Raw genomic sequence first — 24,347 nt, forward strand, 5'->3', positions numbered from 1 at the left:
TATATTTTAGATAGTCTTCAAGTATTTTTTCAGCCCCACACTTTTTCCTCCCTTCCAGGACTCTAGTAATGTGAGTGGTAGATCTTTTCTTTTTATCCCAGAGGGTCCTTGGACTCCCACTTCTCCCTCCTACCCCAGTCTGTTTTCTCCTATTGCTTAGAGTGATTAATTTCCATTGATTTCTCTTGAGCCCACTGAACCTTTTCTCTTGTACCTAATCCATTGAGCTCACCCAGTGAGTTTTCATTTTGGTTTTCAAATTTTTCAGTTGTTTACTTTCTATTTGTTTCTTTGTGCATCTTTTTCTCTGTCTAGTTTGTAATGCCAAAGAAGGGCTCTGAGAAAACAGGCAATACTATGTAGTCCAAAGTAATATTTTCTGTGGTTTATCTTGATGTTGGAATAGAAGTCCTAGATTATATGGAGGAATGGAAGGACTGCAGTCTTCTGTGTTGGTATCCATGTATATTTCTTTTTTTTTTTAATTTTTATTTATTTATGATAGTCACACAGAAAGAGAGCGAGAGAGTCAGAGACATAGGCAGAGGGAGAAGCAGGCCCCATGCACCGGGAGCCCGGCGTGGGACTCGATCCCGGGTCTCCAGGATCGTGCCCTGGGCCAAAGCCAGGCGCCAAACTGCTGTGCCACCCAGGGATCCCTCCATGTATATTTCTAAGAACAGACATTAGAACTGAGAGTGATCTGCAGAATGTTCAGAGTATTATATTCCAGGAAAGATTTCTGTGTAAAATTCCCCAGCTCTCTATACTCTGCTATCCTATTGGAAAGTAGAGCATTTCTTTAAAAATTTTCCTAAGTGGAAATGGCATAAAGCAAAGAAACAATTATATTAATTTATATGGAAAAAAATTGTTAGCATCCCCAGACTCAAAAAATAACCTTTTATAGGCTTTTCTGATACCTTTGGACATCTTGGCAACAGATGCACAAAATAAGCCAAGATAAATCCCAGATGCTCACAAAGTTCAAAGCTATGGTGGCTTGATGCTGAGATTCTGAATTGTTCCTGGGAAAGGACCTTGGCAGTTCTAGTCTTGCTGCTTGGGATGTACACTGCCTCTATAACAGCTTGCTACAAAACATGGTGAACTCTGTTTTTGCTTCTCAACTTTTTTGGTAAAAGCGAAAATCCTTCTCAGATTTCTTTCAGTTAGTGAAAGCACGTACTAATATAGGTCTTTTATAAAAGCAAAGTGGTGTAAACAAAGGAAATACCTGTATAGCGTCAAAAAAGAAAGAGGTCCCTCCTCTTCATGGATCACTCTTACTCTTTGTGGTTGGACACTCGTGTCCTAAATCCCTGATTTGTCTAGGACCTATTTTATACCCTCACTGCTTGGTCTTTAACTTCTTCTTAATCCCCTTCTATCCTCTTAATCTATACTTGTGTACTGGTCTCTAGTGTCACCCCAGGTGCTTTCTGCCCCACATGCCCAGTGAGCTCTGCCCTTCTCTCTCCTAGACACACCCTGTGTAACTGTTCGGTCCACTGTCCCCACCTTCTCATGTCCCTTCACCCCACTGATGACTAAACCATGGTCTCCACCACTGTCACTGGACTTAAGCAAGTCTCACAAAGTTCCCTCTTGTCCCCCCACTTCCCTCCACCCAACACGCACACTCTGATTGGAACTTTATACTGCTGCCCACCTCTGACTTGAAAGAGAGACTTTCCTGGTTTCTGTGAGCTCCTGCCCTACTTCAGAGGGTCTGCATCGTCTTCCATCTATTATTAAACAGTTGTGCTGTTCAGAATCTGTCACCCTTGCTCTCTCGTTTGTGAAGTGTTCCATGACTGAGTTAATTTCCCCCTTGAGGCATTTTATGCTTAGCGAAATACAGAGTTCCCCAAATGCTTGTCTCCAGGTTGACTGTTTCTCTCTGGTCATCCTTCCACACCTTGTCAGTATTCATACATACTGAGCCTGTATGCATGTGTCATGTGGTCAGTCATCACCTTGAGGATGTGCCCCTAATAATCATGAGAGCAACCAGACATGGTATGTTACTGTGTTTCAGTCATTATTTTAAATGTTTTATACACATGAACTCTTAATCTTTGCAACTAGCCTGTGTTAGGTAATGTTATCCCCATTTTACAAATCCGGAAACTGAGGAACAGAAAGGGTAAGGAATTAACAGAGTTGTACGTTGAACCAGGAAGTATGATTAGGGATTTGAGGCCAGTTAGGGTAGCTGCAGGATTCATGTCCGTATCCTTTCCTATATTCCCTCTCATAGGATAATATCATTTTTGTTTTCCTGGTCACCATTTTTATTAAAATGGATCAAATTATGTTCATTTAGCTATAATCCCCTTTTTTCATTGGACTATATACCTTGATCATTCCTTCAGGATGAGTGAAGTAAACCAAATGTACTTTTTAACTGCTACATAATCTGTTATAATGTAGAAAATTACAGAAAATCTCTGGATTTGAGGTGGTAGGAAGGTAAAAGAGGGATACAGGAGGCATTTGGTTTTACACACAGTGTTCGAGGTGCCTGAGAAACATCTCACTAAAGTCCATTATGTTCTGTCTTGTTGCCTGAGCTGGATACTTTACAGCCATGTTTTTTTTCACCCCCATATCCAGCCAGTGTCTCATTCTGTTGTCTTTACATTTTCTTTTCCTTAGTAGACACTTAATATATGTGTGTCTTAGTAAATGGCCATACACAGCAGTGTATTTTTATTTTAATGTTTGGGTCCCTCACAGAGTTTACATAAAGCTGTGATATAATCGGCACAGTAAAGAGCATATGTTGACCTCAGAAATCACACAGGCTTTTATGGCCAGATCTCTAAGACTTGAAAAGTCATAATGAATGGTGGTATTGAGAGTCCTCAAGACTACCCCAGATTTAATGATTTACTAAGGCAACTCGAAGGACTCAGCATATACTTAACAACTATGATTTATTACAACAAAAGGATACAAACAAACTCAGGCAAGGGAAAAGGCAGAAGGACTGAAGTTCTTCAGGAGTTTTGAGTGCTTAAGGTCCGTCAATGAATTATGACAGCATTTGTGAAATGTTTACCAGGGAAGCACATTAGAAACTGTGTCCAGGGTTTTTATTAGGCACTCTTTCTCTAAAATCAAATTCTAGACCTCCAGAAGGATAGGTCACCAGCATAAGCCACATTGTTGACACAATAGGCACACTGAGCCATTTGTCATTTCTGGGAATTACGGGAAACCTGAAATATAAAGTCCCAAACTCCAGCCAAGGCAAACTTTGAAGCCCAAAGGATAGCAGTCCCAGGCCTGTTACATCAGTTCTTCTTCACAGTGACTTGAATGGTACTAAAAGGTTGAGTAAATTCAAATATCTTTTACAAGCATTAAACAGAGCTGCAATGAAAAAAATCCTAGCTTTGAGGTGACGGCTTATATACACGTAAACCATTGTAACTAAATCAATTAGGCCACAGTGGATATTCTTCCAAAGTGGGGTATAATTTAATGGTGACAAAGTACAGAGAGTGGTGAGACAGGCTCTTTCTGGCTCTTTTACTTCAGGAGACAATATTCTGTACTGACCATCCCAGGTCCTAGCACCAGACCAATAGGGACAGCCCCTCTCCTTTAAAGTGTACCAATAGCATTCAAACTGGTCAATCCTAAGCTGTCTCCCCTGCCCTGCCTCACCTTTCCTGTGTTAAATACAAAAGTTCTGGACCATTTTTTTGTCATCCACTGCTGCCTCCTGACTCATCCTGGTTTTCACGTGGCCTTGCATTGTGTGCCCTGCATCCTGAGTCTAGGGATCTATAAGAATAAATTTTGTCCTCCATGATAGTCATTTCCTTCCTCAGAGTCTGTACTCAGATAATGAGTCACCCAGCCCAGTAGCTATCCAAAGGAACTGTGTCACACAGAAAATACCGAGGACAATGAAACACGTGGGGGGAGCACTGAGTGCCTGAAGAAGGGCAAGAAGGCCAGTGTCCAGTCTGTAGGGGTTGAAGTTGGACAAAATGAGACAGATAAATGGAGACATTGTTTAGTACTTTGTAGGCTATTAGCAGGAGGGTGGAATGTTTCCAGTATGCTCTAAAATGTACCCAGGAGAAAAAAGTTAATGTATTCAGGAGTTGGTTGGGCTGATATGACTCATTAGACTTATCCCAGCCACGTTTCTTAGTACTGTAAACCTGCTTTCATTCTACTCTCTATTTCTCATCTGCTCTACTTTTTCCTATCTCCACAGCACTCCCTACTTTTAAATCTATATTGTTTAGGGTTTTCATTGCTCTTGTTTTTAAATTATTGGTTGTTAGGATGAAAGATCCTCTAGAGCAGGAATGCATTCTTTTTTTTTTTTTTTTTTTTTTTGTATATATGTGTCCCCATTGTTGAGTGCAGTGCCTGTGAAAAGATGGCATTCAATAAATACTGAACAAATAAATATAAATATATTTTAAATAATTATGAGTGACAAAAGAAAAATGGAAAAGTGTGTTGGGTTGGAGGAATACTTTAAAATTGATAGGTCTGGAGAGACCTCTGCAAGGAGGGAATGTTTGACATAAACTCAGTCTCATCACCGACCACTTGTTTGCAATCCAAGTACACATGACTCAACACTATATCCTCCATAGCACTTGCAAAGTGCCTGCCCTCAGCTGCTCTAGAAGTATTTGTAGGGTTAACATTGAGTGCATTTTACCATAAGGGTCCTAAATGCTCCTGGTCTCTTGGTACCATTCTTATTAGGACTGTTTGTTGTTCATCTACTAGTTCCCTGTTTCTGCTTCCAGTAAGTAGCATATGACTCCGTGGAGAACCACAGTCCCTGGATGACAGTCATTGTTTGGGATTAGGATATGTTTGTGCTCCTGGTTCCGAAAGAATGGGAGAGATTTTTACAAGGAATGGAAGGAAGAACTGACTGGAGCTGATACCTGTTAGAGGGTGACCTCCCTCCCCCAAGTGACACAGGCTGAACACAAAGCAGATTATAGAATTCCAGGGTTATGACCCATTTAACACATTCCTGGCCAGAGAGAATTTAGGAGTTGGTGAATTTTTCCACTTACAGAGAACTGAAGAGACCAGGGGTTTGAGGAGAGAGTTCCAGAATTATATTGCTTTCAACAAATTTCTGGGGCAAATTGATCCACAGCCTGAACCAAAAATATTCAAGCTTCTTGGGTTCCTATGGTGTTTGATATTTGTTCTGCCCCAGGCAGTGTACTCCCAAATTGTCTTCTCACATTCTCTGCTTCCTCCAAGCATTATTACTGAGCCAGTGCTCTTGAATTGAGAGTGGGGACATGACACCCGCATTTTGGAGGCTTAAGGATCAGTGGAGTGGGTGGGAGTTAACTTCAAGTCTTTTCAGCTGCCCACAGCGTGGAAATACTTCCTTTCAAGCTTGGGCAAAAATGATAGTATACTAGTATTCTCAGCAGAATGGTGCCCAAAGTGGAGTTTTGACCCAGAAGTAGTAGTGACTTGGTTGAAGAAGAGGCCTCTGGAATCACATTGGCCAGGAATTCAACCTTAGCAGCAAGTGAATAGCTGGGAGCAAGGATGAGGAACACAGACCTCCTACCCCTCCCAGGAAGGTAACTATCCAACTGGGAGTTGGTAGTGAGGGATCCTGTGCTCTCATCTGCACCACTGTATAGTGGATTTTCTATCTTGAATTGGGCAGGCTGAAGGAGAATGAATGTCTCAGTTCAAATATCACAGACTCTCATTGTTTTTACAGAATTATAGATCATCTTGAATAAATGTTCATTTGTTGCATATCCTTAGGAACATTTCCAGAGATGTTAAATCTTGTATTTTGTTTTTGCTTGTTTTAAAATTTTCTTCACCAGTTTCACTAGGGAATGAGTCCACATAACTACTCATGTTGTCAAGCTAGAAGTCCCTCCATGCTCTTTAGTTTAAATTTTTTATTTTTACACAGTTTTAGATTTAGTATAAAGTGGCAAATACAGAGTTCCCATGTAACTTCTACCTAGCTTCACCTCATATTAATATTTTACAGATATATGGTACATTTGTCAAAGCTAAGAAATTAACATTGATATAATACTGTTTACCTTAGAAATGATTTGAATTTTATTGTTTTTTCCACACTAACATCCTTGTATTGCAGGATCCCATTCCAGGACATTAAGTTGCATTTAAACATCTTTTCTCTAGTTTAATTCTCTCATTTCTGACAATTGCTCCATCATTTCTTGTCTTTCATGATCCAGACACTTTTGATGAGTATTCATCAAGTATCTTATACAATGTTTCTCAATTTGTATTTATCTTTTTTTTTTTTTTTAATGAGTGAAGTGAGTTTTGGGGAAGGACATCATAGTGGTGAACAGTTTTGTTCATCATACTGGTGAACAGCATCATACTATGTGGTACATGGTATCACCATGACATTATTAATGATGTACTTGGTAAGGGTGGTGTCTGCTAGTTTCCTCTCCTTTCAAGTTAATCTTTTTTCTCTTTCCATACTTAGTCACTAGATCTGGCCAATTCAAGGGAATCAAATTCCACCACCTAAAATAAGAGTATCTATGTATTACTTGGAATTCTTTAGGAAGAGTTCTCTTACTTCCCTCTATTCATTTACATGAGAGCACTATTCTTTTTTTTAATTGAATAAATATAAGTTCTTATAAGAAATATGCATGTTGTGATTCCCATTTTATACACAGGGGGAGAAGGGCACCTGGGTGGTTGAGCATCTGCCTTTGGCTCAGGTCGTGATCCTAGGGTCCCAGGATGGAGTCCTATATTAGGCTCCCTGCAGGGAGCCTGCTCCTCTATGTCTCTGCCTCTCTCCATACAGAGAATAAATGAATAAATAATACACAATGAATAAATAAACACACAAACACACGGGGAGAAAAAGCGGAGGTGTACTCTTTTGTGATGTGTTTAACAATTGTGACAGGAGAGCTGGGTTAAATGCACTCCCTGTTTCCACTTTTTACAACTGTATGTATCTCAAGTCATTGGAAGCTGTACTTTATTTTCTCACCTTGGCCTGAAGGGGGGGGGGGGGCAGCAAAGAAGTAATTGATGATGACTTCTAAGAAATTTTGTAATACATTCTTGAAGGATTGTTGGGGTTCCTAACATGACTTTGTTGGTTTCTTGACAACTACTTAATGCCAGGTTGGTTCAGGGTTCACCCTGCCCATTCCTTCCTCCATCTAATCTCTCTGGTGGAGACCTGAACTTGCAATGCACGGCAACAGCACCCCAGTCTCCATATCCACGCACGACCACTCTGCCAACGCTTACAGGTCCAAGTGCCTACGTCAGACACATCTACCCTGCTGCACAAGGGAGTCCTGACTTCCCTAGCCTCGCTCGCGCGTGGCCTCCCCACCTCCGGGCTCGCACATGGATCCTCCAGCCCCGGGGTGCTCACTCCTCGCGTTGAGGCCCCACAGCACGTGGCACTGGTGCTAAGTTTAAGAAGGCCCCAGAGGGGTTGGGCGATGTGCATGCACCGCGGTGCAGGGGCTTCCGGCGTCCCGGTCCTTTGCAGCTCGAGCATCCGTCCTCGCTCCAGGAGGATCACTAGGAAGTGAGGTGCACGGGGAAGTTATGAGTCGAGCCAGGGCCTGGTTATGGGACCTGGCACGTGCCCTGACTAGCCTCCTGAGACTCAACTTTTCCGGGCATATTAGGGACGGTCTCGTCCCTGCCCCTTGATCCCACTGTGAAGACGGTCTGAGGCGGCTCCGAGGCGTTTCCCTGGGTCTCGCGCACTCTTCTGGAACGTTCCCCACCGTCGGTTGTTCAAAGGAAGAAAATTACATTACCCAGAAGGCTGTGCTCCGCGCGTCTGGGCCAATTACAGCCCAGGATAGGGGCATTTCTGGCGGCCTGCGCCGGCGGGGCGGGACTTCCGGTCCCTGTGAGGCGTCTGTCTTTTACCAGTGTTGGGCGGGTTCTCCCTGGTTTCGGGGTCTTTGGGCGGTGGCGGGTGTTCTTTCCGAGGCCGGAGCAGAGAAGGTACCTTGGTGAGGACTGTAGGTCCCACCTCTATTTTTGCGAGCCTGAGACCCATCCCTCAACTTCCGTAACGGATGTCCCGTGAGCGCCCGCGGGAGCGCAGGTCGCTGTCTCCTCAGCCCTGACGCGACGCCGTGGTCTGCGGGTGCATTTGCACGGGGAAACTGAGGCTCGGAGTGTGACAGTCCGCCGGGGTCACCCTGCTATGGGTAGAAAGGGTGGCGGTCGGCCGCGTCCGGCAGGCCCCTCGGCCGCCGCCCCTGCGGGTCCTGCCCCGGGCACGAGGTCCCGTGATGGCGGCAGTGTGGATGGAGCCGGTACCGTTGAGTGGACTTTGCTCTGGGCGCTGCTGCCTCTGCTGTGGGTGCCTGTGCTGCCGGGGTGTGCCTCCTGGGCAGGCTGGAGGCCGGAACTGCCGTCCGATTTCTCCTCCCTATCGTTTGTTTCCAGCAAGTGGCGCGGGCTTGTCACTTCATCCCAGTCCTACAGCTGTGGCGGGTCTCTGGCAGGTGTCCAGTCACTGCACGAAGGATGGAAGGTGCCTCCTGCCAAGGGCTCCCACAGCTACAGATCCAGCCCCTGCCCTGACCTGCAGGTATCTGCCCGATTCTCTTGCCGACCTCCTCTGGCCTTGTCTTCTTCCCAGATGCACCAGCCTGATCACAGCCTTGGTCCTTGCACTGGCCTTTGCCTGGGCTACTGCCCTTGTGACTTTGCAGGGCCTCTGATCCTTCTGCCCTGTGCTCTGATATCACTCATTCGGAGAGAACTTTCCTAGCAGTTCAGTTCAAAATGGCCCCTTTCCTACTTGCCCATCATCTGGTATTTTTGTGCAGGGAACCTGGTAGAATTAAGCATGGTGATTGAGCTTGTCTAGGACATTGTCGGAATAAAGAGAAAACCGTAACAAAAAGGAATGTGATAGCTGGTGTTAGCTAGTTTTTGTGGTGGACTGACAGGCAAGCATAACATCTCACCTCATTTAATCCTCAACTCCTCTGAGTTGTGTTATTATCACTGTTTTGCACAAGAACAACTTGAGGCTTGGAGAGCTTTTGTTACCTGCCCAAAATTACTGCAGCTCTGAAGTAGTGGAAACAACCAGTGTGTCAACCATCATAGTCTGTATTTTTACTCCTTTCTCTACAAAAAGCAGATAGGGAAGCCTGGAGGCACACCTGAAGTAATCTTAGTAAGCCAAGCAGGCTTCCTTACGGTAAGTGGCCTTAGACATGAGGTGGGGATGTGGCATTTTAGCAAGTGGAAGTATATGGACAATAAAAGGTACATTGGTGGGATCCCTGGGTGGCGCAGCGGTTTGGCGCCTGCCTTTGGCCCAGGGCGCGATCCTGGAGACCCAGGATCGAATCCCGCGTCGGGCTCCCGGTGCATGGAGCCTGCTTCTCCCTCTGCCTGTGTCTCTGCCTCTCTCTCTCTCTGTGTGACTATCATAAATAAATAAAAATTTAAAATAAAATAAAATTGGGAAAACTAAAAAAAAAAGAAAAAAAGGTACATTGGTTGTTGAAGTAGTCTCCAGAGGACCTGTGTGGTTTCTGTGGCCCCTGTATCCCCATCTGCTGAGACGTACCCTGGGAGGGCCAGACTTTGTGGTCATTTGCTGAATGTTCCATCATATTCTCAGCAAGGACAGACACTGTGACAAATCAAAGGCTGTTATGGCCACAGCCTGCGTTGTCCTCAGCAGCTTCTATCCTCTGGGCCTGAAGTATTCTTTCCTCAAGGATACCTGCTGTTGAGACTAGGTGGGCCAGTTTGAGTTGCCTCAGAGTTACTAAAGGGAGTGAAGGGAAGAGGTAGGAAAAAACGATGGCTCATTGTGGATTCTCCCACCCAGTCTCTGAGGAGCAGAAGGCTTTGGGACCCCATCCAGGCCCTGCCACTTCCCAAGCAGGTACCACCACTTCATCATCACCCAGGATAATCAGTGAGTCTCAGCTGCTGTTGCTGTAATTATTATTGTTGCTGTTTTCATTATCTTTGTTACTTTTTCCCATTCCTGTGGCATCTTAAAGTCCTTACTGTTCTATGCCTCACAGTCCACATAGGGAGGTCCTGACCTCATGGCATTCTCCATTGGCTCCCACATAGGAGGCTCTGTCTCTCTTTTTTTAAAGATTTTATTTATTTATGAGAGACAGAGAGAGGCAGAGACACAAGCAGAGGGAGAAGCAGGCTCTATGCAGGGATCCTGACGTGGGACTTGATCCCGGGTCTCCAGAATCAGGCCCTGGGCTGAAGGCAGCGCTAAACCGCTGAGCCACCTGGGCTGCCCAGGAGGCTCTGTCTCTTATGCTGCTATATTCCAGGCAAAACAGCATCTCTGCCTCTTTAAGTTCAGCGCAGAGCTCAGCCCTCACAGGGTATTTGGTTACTCTGCTCCCTTGCCATCAAGAGAGATGGACTCTGATTCCTATCAGTAGCCCCAAGACCAACACACTGCCTCTGACTTTTCAGATGCCTGTGACCTTTGATTATGTGGCTGTGACTTTTACCCAGGAGGAGTGGGGGCAGCTGGATCTGGCCCAGAGGACCCTGTATGAGGAGGTGATGCTGGAGACCTCCAGGCTCCTGGTGTCTCTGGGTAAGGCTTCCCTAACTCTGCCATATGGGAAATCTGTAACCTCCTCCACTCCACTCTCTGGCTTCAGGCCTGGCTACTTGTGAAGGCTGCTGTAGCCATCCTGTCCCCCTCCCCACTTCAGTCATTTTCTAGACTCCTCTTTTCCTGCCTACTCTCCTGTGTCTTAAGGAGGGTTAGGCAAGAAACATAGTTTGCTTTTGGTCACAACCAAAGGAGAAGGATGTGCTGGGAGAAGATGGAGGTATCTCACAGAACCTAAAGGCAGGAATTCCAGCTGGGTCCCTGGGGGACTGATACAGGAACTTATAAACGCACAGTTATGCCCTGGCTACTGGGGCTTTCGTCCTGGCTTCTCTCTGGTTTGCTTGTGTCTGTCTTTTCACAATGAGTTTTTCTACCACTGCTATTTTGTAGCAGGAAGTGGCTGCCCAGTCCTTGCTGTGTAAAGGCCCCATGTTCCTTGTCTTTACTTCTTTCTGTATGCTGATACTGTTCCTCTTCACTCATTCAATACTCCCAACATGCCATCCTTGGCAAATGAGGAAAATGGGGCCACTATGTGAGTCCCTCATAAAGCTTAATCTGTTCAATTTAAAAGACACATCTTCATTGTGAAAAGCTCTCCTCTGCAGTTTTTGGTGGTACAAGTCCTTTCTTTTCTGAAATGTTGGCCAGAATAGATGGTGTTTTCTATTTGTGCACATGTCTCTATTTGACCAAATTGCTAAGTGCGATTCCCAGTTTTTTCTTCTTAGTGGTTCATAAAATGGTGTCACCAAGTCTGCTTCTCCCCCTGACCCCCGTCTCCTGAGGATTGAATCCTCCTGCTCACATCCCCCTCTCACTGTTTCAGCCTCCTTGGACTCAGGTTGCTGGCCCCACACAGGAGTGTTTGCTGTTTTCTTCTTGCTATAGTGTTTAGGAGATCAGGGTCTTTTGTTTCTCCATATAAACTTGAGAATCAGTTTGTTGATATCTACAAAATGACTTGCTGGTATTTTGACTGGGATTGCATTGAATCTACAGATCAAATTGGGAAGAACTGACATCTCAATAATATTGAGCCCTTCTATCCATCTACATGAAATATCGCTCCATTTATTTTGTTCTTTGATTTTGTTTATCAGAGTTTTGTAGCTTTCCTCATGTAGATCTTGTATATATTTTTTAGATTCATACCTAAGTATTTCATTTGGGGAGTAATGTAAATGGTAATGTGTTTTTAATTTTAACTTCTTTTTTTTTAAAGATTTTATTTATTTATTCATGAGAGACACAGATAGAGAGAGAGGCAGAGACACAGGCAGAGGGAGAAGCAGGCTTCCTGTGGGGAGCCTGATGTGGGACTTGATCCTGGGTCTCCAGGATCACGCCCTGGGTGGAAGGCAGGCACTAAACTACTGAGCCAACCAGGGATCCCCAATTTTAACTTCTATTTGTTAATTGCTGGTATATATGAATGCATTTTGTACATTAATCTTGTATCCTACAATTTTGCTATAATTGCTTATTAGTCCTAGAGGTCTTTTTTCTTTTTATTCTGTTGGATTTTCCATGTAGGTGATCATGTCATCTACAAATGAAGAATTTTGTTTCTTCCTTCTCAATCTGTATACCTTTTTCTTGTTGTATTAATTGGTGCTTTCAGCTTAATGTTGAAATATGGTTAGAGAGAACATCCTGCCTTTTTCCTGACCTTAGTGGGAAAACTCCAAGTTTTTCACCTTAAAGTAGGATGTTAGCTATAGGTATTTTTGTAGATACTCTTTATCAAGTTGAAGACATTTGCCTCTATTCCTATTTTGCCAAGATTTCTCTCTCTCTCTCTCTCTCTCTCTCTCTCTTTAAATGAATGGATGTTGGGTTTTATCAATGCTTTTCTGCATCTATCAATATAATTGTGTGGTTTTCTTTAGCCTGTTGATATGATGGATTATATTAATTGATTGTTAAATTTTTATCCAGGTTTGTATATCTGGGGTAAATCCCACTTGGTTGTGGTATATAGTCTTATACATTGATGGGTTTGATTTGTTAATATTTTGTGGGGGACTCTTTTTATGTCTATGTTCATGAGAGATACTGTGTATACTTTTCTGTTATGTGTTTAGTTTTGATATTAAGGTAATGCTGGCCTTATAGATTGAGTTAGTAAATATCCCCTCTGCTTCTATCTCTGGGAGAAAATGTAGAGACTTGGTATAATTTCTTCCTTCAGTGTTTGGTAGATGTCACCAGTGAACCCAGCTGGGCCTGGTGCTTTATGTTTTGGAAGGGTTTTTGTTTTGTTTTGTTTTGTTTTGTTTTTTAAGATTTACCAGTTTATTCACGAGAGACACAGACTGAGAGAGAGGCAGAGGCACAGGCAGAGGGAGAAGTAGGCTCCCCAAGCAGGGAGCTCAATGCGGGACTCGATCTTGGATCCCAGGAACACGACCTGAGCCAAAGGCAGGTGCCCAACCACTGAGCCACCCAGGCGTCCCTATTTTTTGGAAGGTTAACTATTGATTCCATTTCCTTAATAGATATAGGCCTATTTAGATTATCTGTTTCTTCTTGTGTGTGTTTTAGCAAATTGTGTCTTTCAAGTAATTGGTTCCTTCATCTCAGTTATCAAATTTGTGAGGATAAAATTGTTAATAGTATTCCTTTAATTTCCTTTTAATGTCTATGGGATCTGTAGTGATGTCCTCTGTTCTATTTCTGATACTAGTAATTTGTGTCATTTCTTATTTTTTCTTAGCCTGGCTAGAAGCTTATTGATTTTATTGATTTTATTGATTTTTTCTTTTTTCTTTTTTTTTTTTTTTTTACAGAACTAGATTTTGGTTTTGTTGATTTTTCTCTATTTTCTGTTTTCAATTTCACTGATTTCTGCTCTAATTCTTATTTCTTTTGTTGTGCTTATTTGGCATTTAATTTACTCTTGTTCTTAGTTGCCTAAGGTAGAAATTTATTTAATTAACTATAGATCTTTCCTTTAAAAAATATGCATTCTGTGTTATAAATTTCCTGCTAAGCACTGTTTTGCTCCTTCCCACAAATTTTGTTAAGTTGTATTTTTGGCTTTTTAGTTAGTTTGTTTAAAGTTTATTTCTTTTTTTAGAATTTCTGCACCCAATGTGGGGCTCAAACTCATGATCTCAAGATCAAGAGTCACATGCTCTTCCAATTGAGCTAGCCAGGCACCCTATATTTTTGTTTTCATTTAATTCAAAATATTTTTTACTTTCTTGAGATTGCTTCTTAGACCCATGTGTTATTTAAAAGTGTAAGTTTAATCTTTACCTATTTGGAGATTTTTCAGTTATTTTTCTGTTATTAATTTCCAGTTAATTACTTTATGGTCGGGGAACAGATATTTTATGATTTCTATTCTTTGTAAAATTTGTTAAAGTGTGTTTTTATGACCCAGAATATGATCTATCATGGTGAATGTTCCCTGTGAGTTTGAGAAGAATGTGTATTCTGTTTTTGAAGTAATCTGTAGATGTCAGTTATATCCAGTTAATGGATGGTATTTTTTTTTTAATTTTTATTTATTTATGATAGTCACAGAGAGAGAGAGAGAGGCAGAGACACAGGCAGAGGTGGAAGCAGGCTCCATATACCGGGAGCCCGACGTGGGATTCGATCCTGGGTCTCCAGGATCGCGCCCTGGGCCAAAGGCAGGCGCCAAACCGCTGCGCCACCCAGGGATCCCTGGATGGTATTTTTGAGTTCAGCTACATCATTACTAACTTTCTGTCTGGATCTGTCCATTTCAAAAGAGGGATAGTGTGGTCTCCAACTTTGATAGTTTAGTCATCTATTTCTCCTTGTCATTTTATCAATTTTTGTGTCACATAGTTTGAGATACGTTGCCAGACATATACAGATTAAGGATTTTTATGTCTTCTTTGCAAATTAACCTCTTTATCATTATATAATGCCTTCTTTATCTGTGGTAACTTTCCTTCCTTTGAAGTCTGCTCTGTCTGAAATTGTATAGGTATACTTCCTTTCTTTTGATTAGTAGTAGCATGTTTTATTAACATATTAGTGTATTTTTCTCCATTCATTTACTTTCAACATGTACATGTCTTTATATTTACAGTGGATTTCTTATAGACAACCTCTAGTTGGGCTTATTGTGTGTGTGTTTTTTTAAAGATTTATTCATTTATTTTAGAAAGAAAACAGTGGGAAGGGCAGAGAGAGAGAGAATTTCAAGCAGACTGAAACCCTGAGATCACAACCTGAGCCAAACCCAAGAGTTGAACACTTAACTGACTACACCACCTAGGCACCCCTGGTTCTTGTTATTTGATTCATTCTGACATCATTTCTTAGCCTGGCTAGAAGCTTACAGATTTTATTTTATTTTATTTTTTTACAGAACTAGATTTTGGTCTCTGTCTTATAATTGGAGCATTTAGAAGAACATTGATGTTCCAAGTGATGTTGATTTTCTGGAATTAGTATTACCATGTTTGTCACTGTTTTCTATTTGTTGTCCTTATTCCTTTTTTTGTCTTCCAGCCTTTCTGCCTGGAATAAACCCTTCTCTTTACTCAGAGTACCCAGCCACTCTGCCTACCTCAGACTATCAATGATCAGGGATTTCATTTGTGAAATGATGAAAACCAGGTGGGGTGCCATCACCTATGGAGTATTTAAAATCTCCTGATGTCCAGACTTCACCCCAGAGATATTGTGTAAATTAGTCTGTGGTGGCAACCAAGTGAACCAGATATGGCTGATGTGTGGAATATCAAGCCCCTGATTGGATTCATTAGAAAGCACCTTTAGGAGTTAGGTCTGAATAATGTTCGGATTCTACAGGATGTAGATCAAAGGGAATTGGTGGTTATCTATGGAGCCAACACTAATGTCTACAGTTTTGGGGGCCCAACTATGGTGTTTTATGTGCTGGTTTCCAAGTCACATCACTTTGTTTTCATGGATGGGAGCAGCTTCTCTGTGAGGCCTTCTCCAAATCCTAAAGTTCCAATCTAGATTGAGAGGTTTCTTCTCACCAGAATTTCTTGTCCTTTCTCTTTCTCCATTAACAGGCTGTCCTTTGCCCAAACCAAAGCTGATCTACCCATTGGAGCACAGCCCAGATTTATGGACATTAAAGTGAGGCCTCTCCCCTAACTCCTGCCCAGGTAGGTGCCAACAGTTGGCCAGATCGGGGTTGTGGCAGCTTGCAGATAGCACAGTGCTTAGAGCCTCTGGAATTTGTGGAAGTTGTATTATTGTGGCCTCTCTAGAGGCTTAGGATCCATTGAGCTATTTAACCACCAGTCTTTTTGTGCTCCCCAGTCTCCAGTGCTCCTGTGGGCATGTAGGACCTATTAGATAATGAGTTCAGGTTCTCAGCTCCAGCTGGTTGGGCTTAAAAACTAGCTGTGACACACAGCAGCCTTGTGGCCTGCGGAAGGTACATGATCTCATTGTGCCTTTATATATAAATTCAGACAATGTAAATCTAGCTGCTCTAACAGGCATATTCCAGAATCTTGGTGGCTCAGCATATGAAAAGTACTTTTCTTACCCAGGGACCATGTAGGTCAGTTTGGAGCTGTGTACTACATAGTTATTGGGGAACCAGGTACCTCCCATCATCAGTGTAAGACTTGCACATTGTCCTGGCATCTTCTAGCTAGCACAGGGGAAATGAGAGAAGAAAGGAGGATGTCATACCCACTTCTATACACACTATTTCTCCTCACATTCCACTAAAAAGACATCTGGGGCTGGGAAATGAGGCTGAGCTATGTGTCCAAGGAAAGGAACAAATGGTTCTGTGAGTGTAGTCTGCTATACTCTGTCTCTAAATGAGTCATTGAGTTTTTTGAGGATGTACCAGATTGTTCATGAACTGGTTCACACTGGCCCTGGCCCATAGTGAGTGAATGGCTCAGCAAAAGTAAGCTGCTAGTGTTATTCACATAATACTATTAGTCCTAATGAATAATGACAGTATCTCACATTTCCTTCTGAACTACAAGGAAACAAACTATATTCTGCATCCCACCCTTTCTCACCTTCTCCATACACCCATTCTCCAGATGTCAGGCCCTCAGAAGCACTCCCTTGCTCCATGTCTTCATGCCCCCCTTGTTTGCTTAAACTTCAAGGTAACATTTTGCCTTCTATTCCCCTAATCTAGGCTGCTGAGGCACTGGGGATGTCAGGCATGGTAACTGGTGCCACTGCAGAGTCATACTGTCTCCCCTGTGGTGGTCCGTTGGGCTCTCATCCCAAGCATGTGTCTGTTCAGCCCCTCAGAGTCTGTTCCAAATCTTCACCCTTGTCTCCAGGCTCACATCTGTGAATGTGGAAAAGACACTTCACTCTCAACATGCCTAAGAAGGAGCTCATGATTTTGCCTGCTCCTCCTTCCTCCATGCATGTTAGAAGGGCTGGATGCAACTTCAGATAATTCCTCAACACCTCCATCTCTACCAACTCCTGCATTCCGACATCCTGTCCATATCACATGAACATCTCCATCACTGCCTCTACTACCTGAGACCCACCCCTACACTCATGACTCTACGTTTTCAACTTTTGCCTAGGTGGTAGCTGGTCTCCCCACATCTCCTGTGTGCCTCTGATCTGTCCTGTCTCCCACACTGACTCCTTCACTGGCTCCTGATTTGAGAGCTTGTTCCAGAACTTTACCACACCCGCCAGCCACTGATGTCTAAGCACATTTTCCTGTCAAAAATAGTCTGTACTTGGGATGTCTGGGTGGCTCAGCGGTTGAGCATCTGCCTTTGGCTCAGGGTGTGATCCTGGGGTCCCAGGAATTGAGTCCCGCATCAGGCTCCCTACATGGAGCCTGCTTCTCCCTCTGCCTGTGTCTCTGCCTCTCTCTCTCTCCTTGTGTCTCTCATTAATAAATAGATCTTAAAAAAAAAAAAAAAAGAAAATAGTCTGCACTCTTGTGTTGCTTGATTGTCAACCATTACACATTGATCTGAATCTCTCATGTGTGGCTTCCCTTCTCACCACCCCCCCAGAGGAAGCCTTGCCCCCCAACCATGGCAAACTCCTGCACTAAAGCCCAGATCACACCTTTTCAGGGCGAACTGGCTTCTTCTTTTCTGCCTCTTCTGTTACTTTATCCATTCTCTGCTCAACATAAAAATATGCCTGGTTGCATCACATTAGGGGGAAGTAAATTAAAAAGGCTTATGGCTCTCCAGTGTCTGCACACTGGCATCAACTCTGCTTTCCCTGTATAACCAATCTTGGAAAAGTTGTCTCATTCTTGCAAGAGATTTCTACACTCGTGTTCCATTCTCCCATTTACTATTATTTTCTTGCACTTTTTTTTTAAAGATTTTTTATTTATTTATGATAGACATAGAGAGAGAGAGAGACAGAGGCAGAGACACAGGCAGATAAAGAAGCAGGCTCCATGCTGGGAGCCCGACGCAGGACCCGATCCTAGGACTCCAGGATCGCGCCCTGGGCCAAAGGCAGGCATGAAACCGCTGAACCACCCAGGGATCCCCATTTTCTTGCACTTTTTGAATGAGCTATAACTCATATTCTCTATTGTGCAAAAATCTTAAGAGGTCAGCTTGATGAATCTTTGTATATGTGTAAACCAATATAACCACCACCTATGTTAATATTTAATATATGCCATAGTGCCCCCTTATTTGTGGTTTTGCTTTCTGTGATTTCAGTTACCCAACGTCAACTACAGTCCAGAAGCAGATGATCGTCCTTCTGATGTATCATTAGAAGGTCACCAGTAGCCTCATGCTATGTCACAGGCCTGTGTCATTCACTTCATTTCATCGTGTAGGCATTTTATCATCTCACAGCATCACAAGAAGGATGAGTGCCATATAATAAAATATTTTGAGAGAGAGACCACATTTGCGTAACTTTTATTACAGTATTTGTTATAATTATTTTATTATTAGTTACTTTTGTTAATCTCTTATGTGCCACATATATAAATTAAACTTTACTATAGGTGTGTATATATAGGAAAAAAACATTGTATATATAGGGTTGGTACTACTTGCACTTTCAGGGATCCACTGGGGGTCTTGGAACATATCCCCCACAGATAAAGGGGACCGCTGTACAATATTTCCAGCAGCTCGTCAAGGTCTTGTGCCTTCAGTAGCCCCTTCTGCTAGGTAATCCCTATTGAGACCATCAGCATGAATTTGCTTTGACTATTGATTGTTTCATCTGTATTTCTGTCTCCTTTTAACCATTGTTATGTCTGTGAGATTCTTTTCATGTGGTTGCATGTAGTTGGAGTTTGTTCACTCTCAAGCTAGTGTAATACCTCATTGTGTTGAAAACTGCCATTTACTTATCCCTTCCCCTCTGGGCAGGCATTCCTGTGGTTTTCAACTTAATGCTGCTGAGAATATTCTTGTTACGTGTTTTGGTGCAGATAACCACTGATTTCTGTTAGGAGTGGATTCTTTCTTTTTTTTCTTTTTGAAATTTTTTTTAAAGATTTTATTTATTTATTCATGAGAGAGAGAGAGAGAGAGAGAGAGAGAGAGAGACGCAAAGACACAGGCAGAGGGAGGAGCAGGCTCCATGCGGAAGCCTGATGTGGGTGGGACTCGATCCCAGGTCTCTTGGATCATGCCCTGGGCTGAAGGTGGCGCTAAACTGCTGAGCCACCCAGGCAGCCCCAGGAGTGGATTCTGTGTGTTTCCAGGACAGGTTGGCTTTGTTGGAAACTGCCAAGCAATTTTCCCAGTTTCACATGTGAAAGTGGTAACATCGTTCTCTTTGTGCTTTGAGGCCCTGTGAGGGGGTTCCTCTGTACCACAGCCCTGAAAGTTTTCCATATAGTCACTGCTTTGCTCCTCATTTTCAAATACAGCAGTGACCATAGTGATAATGCGTGATGGCCTGCAGTTTACTGAATGGTCCTCCAGTGGCTGGCACTATGTGACCACTTCACAGGCACTTTCTTATTTAACCTCCAGGACATTCTGTGAGGCAGAGACTGAGAGTCTCTCAGTTTTTCAGACAGAGAAATTGAGTTGGGAAGAGCTAAGTAATTTGTTGAGTATCAGCTCACTTGGTACAGGCAGAGTTTGTGCCAAGTGTTCTGGCTCCAGCTGATACTCTTCACCTCCATGCTGTGTGAATTCATAATGCAGCAGACTTTTCAGATTGTGTCATAAGCATCTGGTCCTCTTGGAGTCTCTGCCCCTAATCTCCCAGGACCTTCCTTGTCTTCTTATTCTGGTTGGCTCTAATGTTGGCTCATCAGGCATCTCATGGACTGTTCTTTTTACTCTTCAATACTCTTCAAGATTAATCCACATATTCTGACATTGTCAATTTATATGCTTCCTAATTAGGTCCCAGGTGTGTATTATTTAACCCCATTATGGGATTAACCCATAAATAACCCCAGTGTCTGGCATCATACTGAATGTGGTTCATATAGTGAACATGGTAAATGCAGGATTTCATTTCATCCTCAGAGTCCTACAGGCCAGGCTCTATTTTTAGCTTTCTTTTTTAGAAGACAAAAGGAGGGCTTCTGGAATTTGAGTGCCTTGACAGGTGCCACAGGGCTAATCTTGAGTTCTTGTGGAGCATGGGCCTAGGGTTTCGGTGGTTAGACACCATGATCTTAACCATAATTTTGCTGTGACCTCTAACTTTTGTTTAGTGGACCTCAGGTACAAATTTTGATCATAAACCTTGGTTTATGACAGATTGTCATCAGTGATTCACAAATGACCTTAGTTAATTGATGTATTTACTAAGTTATTTACTCATTCATTTCTTTTTGAAAATAATACACTTAACATCACTGAACTCAAGAATGAGACCTTTAGTCATACCAACTGTCTAGTCAGTCTGGACTGCTATAACAAGAATGCCACAGTTCTGGAGACCTGAAGTTTAAGACTCAGGTGCTTGCAGATCTGGTGTCTGGTTGGGGAGCTCTTCCTGGTGTGCAGATATGAGTCTCTTCTTCCATCCTTAGGTGGCACTGAGAAGACGCAAATGCTTTTGTGTTTCTTGTGAGAACACCAATCCCAAGTCGGGGCCACACTCTTACCAGTCCCATCCTCCTTTGCATTGTAGGTTCCCTGAGTCTTGGAAGACTCTGCCTTTGTTCATTCTGTTAACTAAGGCTGAAATGGCTTTCTTGTTTTATCTTTACAGCAACTTCTTGTACTCCCTCTCTGGGAACCCTCCTTGATTTTTTCCTGGCTGCTGTGCAGGCTGCATCAGGTGCCCCTTCACTAGCCTCTTACAGCATCTGGAGATGTTCTTGCTTTGAGCAAACCCAACACATGCAGTGTCATTACCCTGTGTACTTGTCCCTCATTGCCAGTATGTCTCTCACCTCTCCTCTGACTCTGGTTTCCCCTCAAAGGTTTCAAGAATTCAAGATCCAAAAAGAAATTTCAAACTGGATTTCAGAGATTTGAAAACATGGCAGGCATGGAGCCACTGTTTTCATCTTCTTATTCCTACTGAAATGGAAATTTTACTTTTCTGTGTTGCCATCTGTAATAAGCCCTGCTGTATCTTGTGTTCCTTTCAGGTTATGGTACAAAACCCCAGACCACAGAGTTTTCTCATTCTCACCTTGCCTTGTCTGAGGAAGTCTCCCCACAGGATCAACTGACTCGGCAAACTCTGGGGGATAGCTGAGGCAAGGCAAGAATCAGGATAGGCTATCAGAAGTGCTGGAAGGCCAGTTGAAACCAGGGATAGACCCCCAAACGGAGAATCTCCCTGGGAACATGAAGCCTGAACATGATGGTTTAGGGACAGATGATGGTATACACTCAAGGACTGTGCAGGATCTGATCCCCCCAGAACACGTTCTGCACAAATGTGACCGCAAGGATGACTGAAAGATCTCTTCATTCATGAATGGAAATGTCCCTATAAGTGTAAGGAATTTGGGAAAGTGTCTACGAAGAATTGCTTTCTAGTTCAACATAAGCAGATGCCCACTGGAGTAAGGCCCTATGAATGCACTGAATGTGGAAAAACTTTCAGCAAGAGCACACACCTTCTCCAGCACCACATCATTCACACGGGGAAGAGGCCCTACGAGTGCAAGGAGTGTGGAAAGGCCTTCAACTGCATGTCACGCCTTACACAACACTAACGGATTCACACTGGAGAGAAGCCTTATAGGTGCAGTGAATGTAGAAAGGCCTTCACCCACTGCTCCAATTTAGTCTTGCATAACAGAAGCCACACTGGAGAAAACCCTTTGTGTGCAAAGAATGTAGGAAAGCCTTCTGTGATAAGACGGGTTTCCTTAGACACTACATCATCCATATGGGAGAGAAGCCCTTTTGAGTGCATGTAGTGTGGGAAGGCCTTCAACTGTAGGTCACACCTCACCTGGCACCAGCAGGTTCACAATGGAGTGAGGCCCCTTAAATGTAATGAATATGGGAACGCCTTTTGTGACAGCATGGACCTCATTCAGCACTACAGCATCCACACAGGAGAGAAGCCATTCAAGTGCCTCGAATGTGGGAAGGCCTTCTACTGCCAGTCACACCTCAAGCATCACCAGTGGAGTCACACTGGGGAGAAGCCCTATATATGCAGTGAGTATGGAAAGGCCTTTACCCATTGCTCTACTTTCATCCTGCATAAAAGGGCCCACACTGGAGAAAAACCCTACGAATGCAAAGAGTGTGGGAAATTTTTAGCAATTGATCAGATCTCATCTGGCACTTCAGCATCCACACTGAGGAGAAGCTCTATGAGTGCATGGAGTGTTGTAAGGCCTTCAATCGCCAGTCATACCTCACGAGACACCAGTGGATCCATAGTGGTGAGAAGCCCTATGAACACATGGAGTGTGGCAAAGCCTTTTGCCAGAGAGCAAACCTCATTTGACATGCCATTATCCACACTGGGGAGAAGCCCTGTGTGTGCAATGAGTGTGGAAAGGCCTTTACCTACTGCTACACTTTCATCTTGCATAAAAGGGCTCATATTGGAGAAAAACATTTTGAGTGCAAAGAGTGTGGGAAAGCCTTTAGCATGAGGAAAGACTTCATTCGACATCAGCATTTATGCTGGAGAGAAGCCCTATGAGTCCATGGAGTGTGGGGAGGCCTTCAGTCGCCACTCAGGGCTCACAAGGCACCAGCAGATTCACAGTGGAAAGAAGCCCTACGAATGCATGGAGTGTGGGAAATCCTTATGCTGGCGCACAAGCCTCAGCTGACACTCCATTATCCACACTGGAGAGAAGCCCTATGAGTGCAGTGCATGTGGAAAAGCCTTCAGTTGCAGCTCCTCCCTCACTGAGCATTAGAGGATTCATACTGGGAGAAACTCTGTTAGTGCGATGGAAGTAGGAAGACCCTTCACAAATCGGCAGTCCTTAGTCACTCCCTGATAGCTTCTATTGGGGAAAGATTCTTGAATGTAACTACTGAGGAAACCTCTTACTCAGAATCTGATCGTTCATATCAAAGAGAAATTCCTCTATTTCCTTCCGTACAAAAAACCTTCGGTTGCAAGATATCACTTGTCATCTAAGGAATCATACTGGAAATCTACCCCAGTCTAGAGCCTTATTCTACATCTGAAAATTTATCCAGGAGTGTGATCCAGTCATTCTTATGCACTTCACATAACCATCAGCCACATCTTTCTCCTCAGTGTACACTGAAAAACTATCTCAGGGATATTTAAACAGAGGAGGAGAAGACATAAAAGAGAAAGAAATGTAAGCATGTTTTTTTTTTTTCAGACTTCTGTGACAAGCCTATAGCAGTTTGTTGTTCCTTATCTTATTTGACGGGAGAGAGTGTTGTTTCAGAGATGAGAGAGCTTTGTACACTTTATCTTACATATATTTTCACTGCTGTCCATTGCCAGGACAGTTGGACATTTAGGATGTGTCTGAAAACATTCATTGAAAGTCTTTGTTCTATGGCATCATCTCTACCCTTGAGTAGCATGAGTCTTAACAAGAAATATGAAGGCTTCACTTATGAAATACTGTTATATTTCAGGAGATACAATGGGCCTATGTACCACACTCTTAAACCTGATTTTTTAAAATAAAATATTTTTTCACATGTATTTAACTACCCACCACTTATATACTTGCTCTTAATCTACTTGTTTTTTCTGTGTAATGAGAATGGCAGTGTAGCTGTGTGAACTTCCCAGATGAATGTGAATTCTTCCTTCTGATTGCAATTCCTAAGCTTCTCCAATCCTCCTTAGAGAGGCTTCTCCCAAGTCCATGTCAGTTGTCTTCTAGGGGTTGAATGAGAGCCAAAATAAAATAAAGCTCATAGCTAAATTAAGCTTAAAAAAAAAAAAAAGATAAACTGAGAAAAAGCACAGAGAAGGAATCGCATTTTTAATCTTGCAAAAGATTGCATGAAGATTCACTAATGAGGAAATTGACTAGAATTTTAAGGATGAAATGGGCACGTGCACATGCAGGTATCTGTGAGTTTCACAGTTGTTACCATGGCCTTAGTCCTGGTATAACAACTGACTAGTACCCTTTATCAGGGTCTTTTGGAATTCCTTCCTTGGTATTTTTTTGAGCTACACATGATAGTATTACCTCACATTAAGAAATATGCTGTGGGGATCCCTGGGTGGCACAGCGGTTTGGCGCCTGCCTTTGGCCCAGGGCGCGATCCTGGAGACCCGGGATCGAATCCCACATCGGGCTCCCGGTGCATGGAGCCTGCTTCTCCCTCTGCCT

At 43.2% G+C, this 24,347-nt stretch overlaps 1 pseudogene; it reads left to right on the plus strand.

Moving 5' to 3' along the window:
* Positions 1-7,905: 7,905 nt before the first annotated feature.
* Positions 7,906-23,261, plus strand: LOC112911925 (uncharacterized; annotated as a pseudogene).
* The last annotated feature ends 1,086 nt before the right edge of the window (positions 23,262-24,347 follow it).

This window comes from Vulpes vulpes, chromosome 1 (assembly GCF_048418805.1).
Source record: "Vulpes vulpes isolate BD-2025 chromosome 1, VulVul3, whole genome shotgun sequence".
NCBI lineage: Eukaryota > Metazoa > Chordata > Mammalia > Carnivora > Canidae > Vulpes > Vulpes vulpes.